This window comes from Lissotriton helveticus, chromosome 2_1 (genome assembly GCF_964261635.1).
Source record: "Lissotriton helveticus chromosome 2_1, aLisHel1.1, whole genome shotgun sequence".
Classification (NCBI taxonomy): Eukaryota; Metazoa; Chordata; class Amphibia; order Caudata; family Salamandridae; genus Lissotriton; species Lissotriton helveticus.
Genome location: NC_136059.1, coordinates 2,014,834,439 through 2,014,849,918, shown reverse-complemented (window position 1 = coordinate 2,014,849,918; position 15,480 = coordinate 2,014,834,439).

The window sequence follows — 15,480 nt, the reverse complement described above, 5'->3', positions numbered from 1 at the left end:
CCGGACCCCTTACACCCGGAATTCCTTCTTGACTTTGTGGTGTGGGCTTTACAGGATTCACTGTAACACCTTGGCCGGTATGGTGGTGATGCAGACCATGGGGCTTCCTTATTTGTGCCCTCCATGTGAGCTTTGTATTGTATGTTTTTGCATTTGCATTTGGAACCAGAGTCATGTGGTAGGGGTACCTCCCAACTCCCACTCCCCGTGGAAAGTCTTTGACAAACTTTAAGGAAGTCTGTGATCAATGCCCTTTTGCTTGCTTTTAAATGCGGGGCCTGTTCGCTATGTGCAGGGAGTGGTGTTATGTCTCTCAAATTATTTCCCTCGTTCTTCTCTACAGGGCTGCTGGTTGTACTATCCTTGTTGATCCTATTGGCTCCCTCGTCCAAGCTTAGTGAACCAGGATTGACAGGTTGATGTAACGTGCCTTGGGGGGTTTGTGCGAGGCCTGCAGAGTCAGTAACGGGGGCTGTTGTGCTACAGCCATGATCTTCCTGGGTTGATTTAAAGGGTCTCTTTCCCCTGCCCACGACTGTCCCTTCGACTTCCTCCTCCGCCTCTTTCACCACCTCAGTGGTCATACATGGGGGGACCCCCTTGACCTTCTTTGTCTTCCCCTGTGGCATAGCTGCTGTGGCGTCTTCGCCTCGTGGTTTCCCCGACCTCATGATACTTCGTAGTGAGTTGTGGTGAGTAGCGTTGTTGTTGGTTTATCTGATGTGTTGACTGAATTGCTTCTGTTTTGGGTTTTTTGTTGCTTGTGATAAGGGTGTCAGGGAATGGCAAATGACAGAAGGCGGTAGCAAACTGCGAGTGTCAAGCAGCGAGAAAGCAAGCGGGGCACACGGGGAAACCACAGGCTGGGGGGGCCTAGCCAACCAGCCTCCCTGGGTCCACCCCCGGCTCTTACTTTGCGACCGCCTCTAACGGCTGCCGCGCTTGCTTTTCTTCTTTCCCTCCAGCTACCGCCTCTTACCTTGCTGGCACCTGTTCACCTATTCCCCAGGGTGCAGACTGCAGCTCCTCCTCCGCTGACTGTCTGGCCGGATGTGGGCAACCAGTTCTGCTGGAAAGTTTTTTCAGGTGTTTTTTGCCGGGGGGCCCGACTCACAGGACGACCCACGGGATGGCTCGCTGTGACTCCCGTCTCCGTCGGACCGTTCCTGCCATTTTTCGCCCGTTTTCGCGGATTCCGCTGTTCTATAGCCCTCTAGAAGCCCTCAAGAAACTCCCGCAGCTGCTCCTGGGCGACTCGGTACTCGCCAAGGCTCCCGCCTCTCTCGGGCCGTTCCCGCTGTTTTCGGGCGGCGTTTCCTGCGAGGATCGCTGCCTACGCCTGTGCCTGGAAGCCGCCGGTGCTCACCGTTGCTGTCAGGGGGTCAGGGGTCTCTGTGAAGCGGTGGTCGGCGGGCGGCTCAGGTGGACGGCAGACACGGACTGTGAGGCTCTGTGTTAGTGTCCGCACTCTGCACATGCGCATGAAACAACTGGCTGTCACCATCAGAACAACAGGGATCTTTTATAATTTTATTGCATAGATAGAGTAGAAAAACATGAGAGGGGTGGAGATATCACGCAAGATGCTCCAGTTGTTTCCGCTTGACGCCGTTATATCCCAACTCCCTCAAAGACCAGTCAACGCAGCAAGGATGGAAACTCTTGCTGAGCTAACTCGTCCACAAGGGAAAAGAAGAAGTGGAAGAGAAACAAACAAAGAAAACACTGGCCCAGCTGTTGTTTGTCCAGCTGCTGTTTCTCGAAGTGTTTGGGGCCGATGTCTTGTTCACACGTGATCCTGTGTTATTGTGCACAACTATTAGCATACCCTTCTCAAGATTTGACATGGTTCTTATTTATGACATTTACTAAACATTTGCAATTGTACTGACCATGTTAGATAAAGGCCCCTGTTCCCACTTCAGTGGGTCAAGAGATATGCGCAGTCTGTTTTGTTTTTTTGACCGCCTCCTTAAAATAAACAACGGTATTAATGCTTTGATTTTCCTATTCACACTTCTTATTTGCATAAGATTAGTAGTTAGTTGTTTTAATGGATTAGATTCACGTTCACTCTCATGCACATACCTGTATACCCAGTTGACTATCTTTCAAAAGGATTCTGCAAAATAAAAGAAAGAAAAAAAAAGCAACAAGAAACCCAGAACCATATTATATCCGCGAAAGCAATGTGCTCTGAGTTTTTCTACACTTTTTCTTAACCAGTCAGTTGTAAGTGTGGCAATAATAGACCTAAGCACTCAGGCTATTACATAACAATTATATTCTAAAAACGCTCTGATACAGTTCTGTAATATTACATCAACAGTTTTCACAAAAGATTTACAATGGCCAAGGCTTGTTTGAGTCACAACCCTTCAGAGTTCCGATCGTTTACAATCATGCAGAGTTTAGTTTAAAGTATGCTGGTCTAGTGTTCAGTAAAAGCTTACTGTCCTTTTTAGGTTTTGCCTGGCGAAAAGATGCGCTCTGCGCATCTTTTTCGCGCAGGCGAAAACCTAATGAGAACTGTAGTGTGGGTTTGGGTCGGCCCTCGTCATTCATTGGCTGGCTCCATAAATGGAGCCTAGCCATTGGACGAGGGGCCTGTCCGTCAATGCCGGACCAGATTCGGGGGCGTTCCCGAGATTCTTTGGCTTTTGCCGACGTCACGCGACGTCAGCCGAAAGCCGGGAACGCCCCCGAATCTGGTCCGGCATTGAAGGCACCCGGAAGAAGTCCAGGTGAGTGCTTGCTTTTTTTTTTTGCTTTTTACCGCTGCCTCGGCTCCCGTTCCCGCCCCCCTACCGCTGCCTCGCTCTCCGTGTCTCCCCGGCCTTGTTCCCGCCCCCCTACCGCTGCCTCGGCTCCCAGTTCCCGCCCCCCTACAGGAGCCCTCCAGCACTGCACGCACGGTTGAAAGCGGGTCTGGAGTGAGAAAGGAAGCACCTTTTAAAAAGAAGAAAAGGAAAACGCCGAAGAACGACACCACAGCTGGAAGTACCAATAATGCCTTTGAGCCAGACAGCTATCACGGAAATGAATGACGTGGGATGGGTATCTTGTCAACCCGGCACCCAGCGCGGCACTCTCTAAAATGGCTGAGCATCGCCAAGAACTCACCTTATATTCAAGGAGAAATAAACGGCTGATGCTAAAGTGGCTAACAATGACGTCTGAATCCGTGTAGGTGAACATGCATTTTCTCGAATATCCGTGGCAACTCATTTTGCACTCATGGTGGCAAGGGCATGAGTTGTCGACAGTTTGCTATGCAGCAGCTTGCTCTTTGTTGACTTTTAAGGCCCTTCTCTCTCTATGCAGTAGTTACTCGTGACAAAGTCGCTCGATAGCCCCTCCCTCCCTCTCCTCAGGCCGGCCAGCCGAAGGAAGCAGCCGTCCGCCTCCAGCCAGGGCCGCGCTGGGATTGGCCCAGCCAGCCGAGCCTCCGCCGCGTCATCGGGAGGAGGAGTGGAGAGCAGGAAGCAAGAGATCTGCCGGAAGATGTCCAGGTGAGTGTTTTGTTTTTTTGTTTGTTGCTTTGTCCGTGTGTGTCTGTTCCCGCCCCCCCTCCACCTCCCGCTGTCAGTGTGTGGCCGTTCCCGACCCCCCTCCCGCTCTCCGTGCCTTTCCTGGTATAACTTACACTTCCCACTAAGTAGGCACAAATACGTGGTGATGCCTTTAGTCGTGACGTGTACCAACTACCAACCAGTCTGTGAGTGAGAAAACAAACCCTTGCGATCGGGGGCCAACAGGACCGGTGTGAGGACCTCCAGGGGGGCAACCATGGCTGGCTGGGTGCCCACCCCCCAGGGACTCGCACAGCGCCTGGAACAGGACACCTCGCTTCTCAGCTCGGCGCGGAAACACAGCGTGGGATGGGACTTCCAGACAGACGCACAGACAGGAAACAACAGGCGCCCATCACCTCACACCGGCTCTGGAAATAGGTCACGGAGGGAGGTGGGGCCGGCCGGTAGAGTGTGATCCGAGGGGGGCTCGGGACAGGCCCTCGGAGGGGGGCAGCGTTCAGTCTGCAGAGACAGGAAGGGAGGAGGAGAAACGCACTCACAGCTCTGCAACAAAGTCGCCGAACGTTTTTGTGCCATTCATGGGCCCTAAGGAGATGTTTGGGAAGAGCCCCTCCCCCCTCCTTCAGTGCACCCCCTCTGAAGGATGAAGGCAAGAGACTGCGCCGCGCGCAGGATGGTACAGACACGGGGGTGTCCGGATCAGGTGTTCCCAACATGGGGGGTCTGCACCCCCTGGTTCCCAACATGGGGTGCCCGCACCCACAGGGGGTGCGAGATGGGATTTCAGGGGGTGCAACAAAGAGGGGAAGAAAGTATGTACAGCATGCATGATAGGAAGCAGGAAAGACTTCTGTAGAGGCGCGAACATTAATCATGCATTTCCAAGGGTGCGGGACATAGAAGAGGTTGGGACCCCCGGTCTAGGTTCTATCCAGGGTCTGAGTCGGGCCTTTCTCTGGGGCAACCACATTCCATCTCACCCACTGGGCCTTGCCAGGCTTAGAAAAGGCACTGGCCCCCTCTTTCCTCCACTCGCGGCCAATCCCCTGCTTTACCTGTGGAGCCCTTACCCCTTGTATCTAGTCATAGTTGCATCTAGGTAAATCACATTTGTGGCTTTGACAGTGCTCTAGAAAACAACTTCCTCATCAGGGGAGTGTGAGTACGGTGCCTCCCTGCTGGAAAGTCCTGTTCTTCCCGACATTCTAGTAGACAAGTGCTGTCGCAAGACGGTATAGAGGCTCGAACCAGGGTTAAATCTCGACATGGGGTCGGATGAAAGCATTTCCAATTATGGCTGTGAAACATTCTAGGGATCATCCTGCCTGGCTGCCTTATTCCGTTCCTGTCGGATCCGGAGGCCAGAGAGCAGGAGCTGAGAAGACATGGGAGCAGAGAAGATGCGAAACCCTGCATCAAGGTACTTTTTTTTTTTTATTCTGAACATGTGCGACCCTCCCCCCCCGTGTGACGCCCCACCCCATGCCTACCTTGCCACCCGCGAGTTATGCCGGCCGCCACTGATCTCTGCTGCCTGGAATTTGTTGTATTGTACTGGAGAGGATGGCGTTATGTCTGATCATATAGATTCATTGGTTAGTCACAGTACACATGACTGCTGCTGCTGACATTGTGAACCTAGGGTGGCATTGAAGCTTCTGTGGCTACTGGAACCATACAGTAAACCAGGACCCTTTATTGAAAAACAACAAAGAAAAACAAACAAACAAAGTAACTGATTGCAGGGCGCCAATAGCCTAGGACTTCTGTCTCTAACTTGTTTGTGGATTTTACAGCCTTATTGTGGTACTATAGACTCATCATTTCATATTTTATCATCACTGCAGTTCTTATTAAACCATATTGCTGAACAGTCCCACACAGGGAAAATAGGAGAAACACTTAGACAAAAAAAATATTTGTATTTTACGGACAGCTAAAGCCTTTAAGATTCTCACCAGCTTGTTTTCATTTTGCTGGAGTTGTGGTGATAATTGTAGTTGTTTTGAGGGAGGTTGATTTTGTCAAATTATTCGGGTCTTTTGCTGAAAATAAAGAAGGCATTCAGAGGCCTCCAGTAGAGCAGACATATATCACCATGGGAAGGTTTCTGTGCAGGAATATCTTGCATGTTCGCCCGAAGGGTGGGCGCCTGGAATGGCAGGGCAGGGCTTAAGACAGCAGCTGCACTTCCCACACAGGAATTCCACCCTTCGTTTGGTGGCTTGGGCCTCTTTACACCTGCTCCGCGGCAGTGTCGACAACTTCTTTTAATAAGTGAGGAGGGATTTACATAATCAATCCTGCTCTTATTTTTCTACCAACAAGATTTCTGAACCAGAAACAATTATAGGTGGACCATCATTAGAAAAGAGTGTAAATATTGTCCCCAAAGAATGAAAAAACAGGGAATGTAGTGAATCACAGGATACAATCTATCAAAAGGAATGAAAAACTTGCAAGATAAGGTTATGAGAAAGACTAACAAACCATAATATTATATGTAAGTTTAAAGCCACATTTTATATCAATCAGACAGGAATTAGTGAATGAGGAAAACATTTTCAATATTCCAGAAAGACAATAATGTGGTGAGGCGGTTTAACCTAGTTTTGTATAGAGTTAAAGAGAGAGAACATTGATTAATATCAAACTTGGGCCTTCATTGCAAGGGAGTTGAACTCATTGCATCAGAATATATACACCTGGAATTACTGACACCGTGGGTATTTGACATTCCCAGATGCAGAAATGTGGCAGTAAGCAGAGTCAGACACTGTGGGTACCCTTAAAATGAGGAATTGTTAGGTGATTTACAATGACTACACCATATTCTCATTTATGAAATGTTTGGGTAGGAAACACCAGGGGAGCAGTATTCCTGTGTCTCATGTAATCCCAATATGGCCCGTAACACCCCATCACTATCTACTCAGGCTCTTAGAGGCCTATGGTCACCAGTATGTTTGTTGCCAGTTTCTAGGCTGTCATGGCTCAACTTAACTTAGCTGTTTTCATCTGCTTGCCTTGCCGTGCACCCAGTGGTGATTTCTTTGTTGGGGCGTGGGGGCATCACCCCCAGTTTCTATTGGTGCCCGTGCCACCAGTTTACTTTAATAAGTTCATTTGCTTTAATTCTTTTTTTTTTTTTTAACTGCGTGTGCACGGAATGGCTCTGGCAACGATTCCCTGCTTTATTGCAGCCTGCTGCAGTGGGCAAACATGAGGGGGGTCATGAATGGAAGCTTGATGATTGACCAGCTCCTTGAGGTGAATTGTGCTTGTCAGGTTAGACTGGTGCATTGCTCTATCCAACATGACATGCACACTTAAACCCTCGCAGCCTGCCCACTCCCAGGCTGCCCTCTCCCAGCCTGTCCTCTCGCAGCCTGTCCTCTCGCAGCCTGTCCTCTCGCAGCCTGTCCTCTCGCAGCCTGTCCTCTCGCAGCCTGTCCTCTCGCAGCCTGCCCTCTCGCAGCCTGCCCTCTCTCAGCCTGCCCTCTCTCAGCCTGCCCTCTCCTAGCCTGTCCTCTCCTAGCCTGTCCTCTCCTAGCCTGTCCTCTCGCAGCCTGTCCTCTCGCAGCCTGTCCTCTCGCAGCCTGTCCTCTCGCAGCCTGTCCTCTCCCAGCCTGTCCTCTCCCGGCCTGCCCACTCCCAGCCTGCCCTCTCCCAGCCTGTCCCCTCCCTGCCCTTTCCCAGCCTGTCCTCATCCGGCCTGTCCACTTCCAGCTTGCCCTCTCCCAGCCTGTCCCCTCCATGACCTTTACCAGCCTGTCCTCTCCCAGCTTGTCCACTTCCAGCCTGCCCTCTCCCAACCTGCCCTCTCCCAGCCTGTCCCCTCCCTGCCCTCTCCCAGCCTGTCCCCTCCCTGCCCTCTCCCAGCCTGTCCTCTCCCTGCCTGTTGTCGTGTCCTGGTGGCAGCAGGCAGCAGGCGAGAGCGTGCACTGCGTCCCCGAAGTAACAGCCCTAAAGCAAGCAAGAAGTACGCCCCCCTCCCACCAATCCCTGTTAGGTAGTGGAAACTGTCCAAACTGGGGGGCAGACAGCCCCTCTCACCTTTCGGCCTGGTACCACTGCACCAGCCGCACTACTTCCCTACTGACCGTTCTCCACTTCAGCCCCGTCTAAATTACAATTCCTGCTTGTGACCCTTTTGCCTGCTTGTGCTTGTTTTCGTGACCCTGTTGCCTGCTTGTGCCTCCGTGTGCCCCTGTTGCCTGCTTGTGCCTCCGTGTGCCCCTGTTGCCTGCTTGTGCCTCCGTGTGCCCCTGTTGCCTGCTTGTGCCTCTGTGTGCCCCTGTTGCCTGCTTGTGCCTCAGTTTTCGTGCCCCTGTCGCCTGCTTGTGCCTCAGTTTTCGTGCCCCGGTCGCCTGCTTGTGCCTCAGTTTTCGTGCCCCTGTTGCCTGCTTGTGCCTACGTGTGCCCCTGTTGCCTGCTTGTGCCTCCGTGTGCCCCTGTTGCCTGCTTGTGCCTCCGTGTGCCCCTGTTGCCTGCTTGTGCCTCCGTGTGCCCCTGTTGCCTGCTTGTGCCTCCGTGTGCCCCTGTTGCCTGCTTGTGCCTCCGTGTGCCCCTGTTGCCTGCTTGTGCTGTGTGGGTGTCTGTGGAAGGCTCTGTGTGGGTGTGTGTGGAGGGCTCTGTGTGGCTGTGTGTGTGGGGAGCTTTGTGTGGCTGTGTGTGTGGGGCCTTTGTGTGGCTGTGTGTGTGGGGGGCTCTGTGTGGCTGTGTGTGTGGGGGGCTCTGTGTGGCTGTGTGTGTGGGGGGGGCTCTGTGTGTGTTTGTGTGTGTCATTTGCGAGAGATAAAGCTAGTGGCATTGTAAATGACAATGCCATTTATTTATGTTAAAAAAAAACATAAATAAAAATAATGTCAAGAGCAATGCCAATAGCTCTAACTTTAACAAAGGCAAAACCATTGCATTGTAAATGCTTGTTCTGTTTTGCAGCAAGTCAGGAAGATGAAGGAGGTGTTCCTCGGACTTTCGTTGCTGCCTCTGAAGTCTCCGATGACTGCCGGTTCCGAAGAGGATCTCAGGATGCTGGTCTAGTGTTCAGTAAAAGCTTACTGTCCTTTTTCGGTTTTGCAGCAAGTCAGGAAGATGAAGGAGGTGTTCCTCGGACTTTCGTTGCTGCCTCTGAAGTCTCCGATGGCTGCCGGTTCCGAAGAGGATCTCAGGACGCAGGTAAGGAGAAGCCTGGAAGCGGGATAAGGTTGGAAGGGATGTGGAAAGGGACGGAATGGGAGAGGACTGCTGACGTTTTCCAAAAGAAGCAAGAGCCGATATTTGCGCAGGGGAAGACTGGAGCACTCGTCGTGACAAGGCAAGAGACGAAGCATTGTCTTGATTTCTAGCGCTCTTTAAATAGAGTTTCCAAGCGGCAGTTTACGTTAACATAACTCGCACGCGGAGTTGCTCAGCAGTTGGTTCACGTGTCACACACAGGCGTTGCCCAACAAGCATTGGAGATTGCCAAAAACAAACAAGCATTGATAAATGCAACAAGAAGGCCAATGTTACTAATCCTTACAGCTAAATCATAGATACTTGGTTAACAATGAAGATTATGCAGTTGGGGAACAAGAACAAGGACACGAGAGAAAACCAGTGACTGCATAGACATTTAGGTTGGGAACCCAAATTTAGGTGGGAAACCCATGGCCGCATGTATACCTTTAACAGGGGCAGCCCGGTCGTGAAGAGGGAGATCTGCATCTAGATGGGAGGGAGGAGTTGCACCTGGGACTTGAATAGGGCTGGGCCTTCCCTCTACAATACTGGCTCCACCCCCTGTGGCTTGTCTGATGTCTCTGCCCTGCACTGTGAAAGGTGAGGAGGAATCATGTCCACAGAGTGCTCACGAATGTATCTTCCCTCCCCGTTGCTGGCTCCACCTCCTGTGGGGCGGCTGATGTCTCAGCCCTGCACACGGAAAGGAAGAAGGGAGTCATGTAAACAAAGTGCTCAGGAACTCGTTTGGACTAGGCAGAGGCCTCTCTGCCTTCAGAGAACAAAGGATTTTGGGGTATAAATATTGGGACCCTGATCCCAAGAAATTAGATCACTTCTGGAACAAGAAACCTTTCTGCCAAGGAGAAGAACCAAGGAAGCTGCAGGAGTTGTACTGCCCCTCTGCCAGTGTGCTGGTTGCTGGGTTGGCCTGCAGTGGTTGCTTCATTACCAAGGGAAAGGAGAAGGAACTTCGTAAGTACTTTCATCTCCAGAATATTCTTCAAGGGCTTGAACTGTCCTTGCCTCCTGCTGAAGTCTCAGGGGCAAAATAGTTCACCTCCAGCTCCCTCCTGAATTTCCTTGCTGGGAATTCTGACTCCCGTCACTTGCGTGCCACTGGGAGCTGGAAGCGCGACGCATCGAGAAGAAGCGTGTCGCCGCCGCAGCTGAAATCATCACAACCCCGGAGAAACGAACCTTCGCCGCATCTCCCTGGAAGCGTGTGTTCATCGAAGCTGTCTGTTGTCGCATCACTGGAGAAGCGTGACGCCATCGAGAGAGTCTCCATCGCATCACCAGAGAAGCGTGTCAATGGGCCTGTCACGGCTCCAAAGTACAGAGTCGTCGCAGGGCCGCCAGGGCATCATCGCATCATCATTGTATCGCCGCATCAAGGGCGCCATCTTCTCACATAGCAACCGGGTCATCACATCGCATCAAGGCACTATCTTGCGGATGGCAACGGGCCCGCAGGCCGAGAGTCTACGCATCACCTCTGCACCGGTAAGGCTTACGACAAGTCCCCTACTCTGCGCAAGCATTGAGGAAGGACACAATCGTTCCCTCGGGTCACGGAACTGACGCATCTCCCCTTTTGCGAGCCTTTTGTTCACTTTGCGTTACGCATCCAGGTACTTTGTTGAGAACTTTGTCGCATTTACCATCAACTTGAACTAAGAGACTTTAATCATCTTTTAAGTAATCTTAAGTGTAGTATTGTGGATTTTTGTCATTTGTGGTCTTGTGTTTAAGTCTCTATAAAGAATACTTATTTTTATAAAACCTGTGTTGTGTCCTTCTATAGTGTTATTACTGTATTACTGTGTATATTCACAAATGCTTAACACTCTGCCTCTGAGATAAGCCTGTCTGCTTGTGCCAAGCTACCAAGGGAGTGAGCAGGGGTTATTAAGGAGTGTAATCCCCTTATCCTGACTTATAAGTAAGGGTACCTATTTGGACAAAGGTGAATACCATTGCCAACTAGAGACCCCCAGATCTAACACATATCATCAACTATCAAGTGCTTTATGTTCAGTCAATGATGAGAGTTTGTGAGTAATTGTAAAGGGTTTTATTTTATGATACAAGTAAAAGAAGATGACTGATTCTTTATTCATTAGTCAAATATCAATTAGGTTACAGAATTGATAACAAAAAAATTAAGTTAGCGCAGAGCATATTATAATATGCATGCAGCACGTTCCATAAAGGAAAGAATCCTTATTCTAAGAAATGGGACGCAAATGATGTCAGTCAGGACCTATGAAGAGTTCAAAATAAAGTCATGACTGAGATCACCATGAAGTTATAATCAATAATTTATATTTGCAGATTTTCTCATATAGAGAAAATAAAGCACAGAGCAAATAAGCCTTGGCAATACCCAGTTAGTCAAAGCAAAAAGCTTGGGTCTATAATAAAAGTTCAAATAGAACAGTGCCTGTCTCGCAGGTGAACTGTCATTCTTCATTCCAACATCATCTATCTCTGTCTAAAGGAATCTCTCTTCTCCCCTGCCCTCGTATGAATCAAAGTCTGAAAAGCATTTCCTCTGCATCTGATCCCGCCTGAATCAGTTCTTCCCTCATCAGTTCTACATCTCCTGTCTGTCCCTCTAAATCTCAGTAGGAACTGCCCCTCCTAAACTTGGAATGTGTATATAAATGTGTAAAATATTGCGGAAAGAAAGTGGCATGTTCTTATTCTCCTCCTATGGAAATCCAGCACTCTCCAAAAGCCACAACTTCCACCTGTCCACACGTCATCCATCTGGCGCTGCCTATCGACTTGTTCTCACACCAGCTTTTGAATCTTATTTAAAATGATCTAATTTCATGATAAAGAAATGTGTTATTATAACTAAACACATTACATTAGCTGCAAGAGAAACGTATTATTTTAGCAGGATATCATTAGAAAAATAATGTGGCTAGGCATTTTGAAATACGTGTGCTTTCTGTTCCCTATAGCGAATAAATGATGCTTTAAGTCAGTTTATAAATAAGACTCTGTTAAATGAACCATTTTTCCAGCAACTAATACAATGTCAGGAAGGTTCAGTAGTTACATGCTGTCAAATATGCAAGGCGTCTCTTTATTACAAAGTGGAAAACACATTCTACTGTTATCTGCCAGGTCAAAGATGAAGCTCTCCGAGAAAATTGCAAACCAATAGCTTCTAGTTAGCTGTCACTTCTTTTTGCATTTCTTTTTATAGTTGTGCTAATTTAATACAAAAAAAACATTACTGCTGCACACATGTTTAATAATTATTGTAAGTTAAAAACACATTATGTGGTTGAGACAAAAACTAAACTAGTCACATTATGCACATGATTTAATATTTTTCAAAGAACACATGATTTATTAAAGTGAAAGCATCTGGTTAAAGACCTTTGAAGCCTCGTGTTTTCACTTTTTCAGCAACAAATGTCTATGTGTAATTTTTACACCCTGTGGCAGATTTGTCATTCACATTTGTATACAAGTCAAAATTTAATTTTTACTGCAATTTCCTACACTATTTCTAATATAATATGTGAGTGGCTGTGTGACTGTGTGTATCCATGTGTGAGTGGGTGTGTGAGTGACTAGGTGTGTGAGTCATTGTTTGAGTGGTTGTATGGTGTGAGTAGCGCTATGGGTGAATAAGTGTGTGTGTGAATAGCTGTATGGTAAGTGAGTGGCTGTGTTAGTGGTTGTATGAGTGGGTGAATGTGTGTGTGAATGGCTGTATGGGTTTCTGAGTGGCTGTGTGAGTGACTGTATTTGTGAGTGTCTGGGTGTGTCAGTGGCTGTATGGGTGAGTGAAAGCTGTTTGAGCGGATGTTTGGTTAACTGAGTGGGCGTGGGAGTGGATATATTGGAGAGTGACTATATTAGTGGCTGTGTAGATGAGTGAGTAGACATGTGAGTACTTGTATGGATCTTTTAATGAGTATCTAAGTGGTTGCATGGGTGTGTGCGTGGCTCTGTTGAGAGGATATATAGGTGAGTGACTGGGTGCCTGAGTGGCTGCTTGGGTGAGTAGCTGAGTGATGTCATCAGTGATGTCATTTGAGATGTCATCAGTGATGTCATCAGTGATGTCACTGACCATGTCATGAATGATGTAATATGTGACATCATCAGCAGTGGATTGCGGGTGCGCGAAATATAGTTAGTCCAACTAACTATATAGGAGCAATTTCAATGGTTTTTTAAATGCTAAAACCTAACTATATATGATTGAAACCTATGGTTTTTTCAGTGAATTTGCATGTTTTTTTAAATGCTAATTCCTAACTATATATGACCTGAAACCTATGGTTTTTTCAGTGAATTTCCAAGGTTTTTTAAATGCTAATACCTAACTATATATGACCTGAAACCTATGGTTTTTTTCAGTAAATTTGCAAGGTTTTTTAATTGCTAATACCTAACTATGTAAGGATTCAAACCTATAGTTTTTTCAGTGAAGATATATATTTTTATTTTCAAGTTTTTTTTTATATGATTACAGGGTCCGCGCACCGTGAGCGCTCCGAAAGCACACCGTAAACGCTCCGAGCTCTTACCCCGACAAATTTTTTAAAATTTCTAAAACATAATATCAACGTTTTTAACGTTGATTTTAAAGGTAGACAATATTTGCTTTAATGTAGAAAATAGTTTTTTCAAACTTTTAACAACAGTATATTACTTTTTAAAGTAGTAACAAATCTTGCGAGGGTGCGTCGCACGTGCACGCAACGTAAGAGCTCCGTCCGCGCACCGTATGCGTCGCACGTGCACGTAGCGTAAGAGCTCCGTCCGCGCACCGTAAAAGCTCCGAGCTCTTACCCTCGAAAGTTTTATAAACTTTAAATCGTTATATCTACGTATTCATTGCACAATGTAAAGGTACACATTATCTGGAATAATAAAGAACATGTTAATTTAAACTTTTAAAGACCATATATAACTTTATTTAAGCAATTATAAATCTCGCGATGGTGCGTACTACGTAAACGCTCCGTAAGATGATGTAAGCACCCCGTAAACGCATCGTAAGCTTACGTAAGCGCCCCGTAAACGCAAAGTAAGCGCTCCGTAAGCTTATGTCCAACCATGTAACCTATCGTGTTCGCTGTTATTTTTAAAAAAAACATTATTTTCAACCTTAGGAGTCCTTGAACGACCCCCTGAGAAGGCATAAGGGGTCAGGGACACTCTACCCTACCCCCTTCCCACGTTTTTAAGTTATATTTTTCACTCTCTTCTGAAACCACAAAATGGCGGCGATAGGGTTCGCGTACCGTGCGTTTACCGAGCACTCACGGTGCGCGGACCTAGTGCAATTTTTTTTTTTTTAAATAAAACTAAATGGAAATGGACATTGTCTCTTCTGTAGATACCTTGTATGTTGTAATGCAAGTTATTGTGGTGTATTGAATCCATACTATAGTCTTTCAGTAAATCAGAAACAGATTTGTTCACATGATTCCTTCCTTTCTCAATGTGTGGTCAGAATTGGCGTAGGGGATCATGAGTTCCTACTCTGGTGAAACACACTTGCTGTTCTATATACTTACTTATGTTGTAAACTAGTGCATCAGAGACAGTCAGTGACAGAAAGGATACAGGACATGAAGAACACAAAATTGTATCACTTTGCTACTACCTCATAAATTACATTGAAATAAGTATAATTTTCAAAACAATTTTTTATTTACTAAATTAAAATGTATTTATTAGAATTTACAAAATCTAAAAGAACTTGTAGGATTTCTTCATCAGAAATTTCATCCATCAAAGTGTCTGAAAATGATTTGTCAAACTCGACACCGTCTACACATTCCATTAATTCCATATCTAGTGTTTCATCAAAAACATCTGCCATGGTATCTGCTTCATGTTCTTCTTGATTTGTTTCATCTATAGGATCAATATACACCTCAGAATAAGTTGCCTCAGTAAACGTTGCTGTTATTTCAAAGAAGATGTTGGTAGGCTCCTCATTTTCATTCATCATTTAATGTTAGTGTACTAATAAAAGAAAGAGAAACAGCGCTTACTGCATGATTTCCTGCTCTGGTGAGACACACTTGCTGTTCTTTAAACTTACTTATGTTGCAATCTTCTGCATCAGAGACAGACAGTGAGAGAAAGGATGCAGGACATGAAGAAGAGATGTCAAATACACATTTAAGAAAATTTTGGGGAAGGACTGAGGTATTTATGAGTAAACTTACTATGTAACACAAAAAATTATTAGTTTGCTACTACCTCATAAATTACATTTAGTTAAGTATAAATTCTCATACAATATTTATTTACTAAATTTAAATTTATTGTTGGGAATGATCGTCTAATATTGCATCATCAGCAATGTCAATATTGAAAATCTCCCAAAAAGAATCCTCAAACTCAACAAACTCCAAAGCTTCCATTAAATCTGAATCCAAGGATTCATCATAGAAATCGTCCATGTCATCTCCTCCATCATAAAGCTCTCCTTCAGGATTACTCTCATCAACAGGAACATCCTCAATAACAGTCACAAAAATTTCTATAACGATGTCAAATGACGCTTCATTTTCAACCATTATTGATGTAAGTGTACTATTAAAAGAAAGAAAAAGACAGTGTGATGTTGCAGGGTAAGAGTGAGATAGGGCAGAGAAAAACTATTAAATTCTATAAGAAGAGTTACTACTGTGTAAATCTCACACCAGAAATTGAACACCAAAAT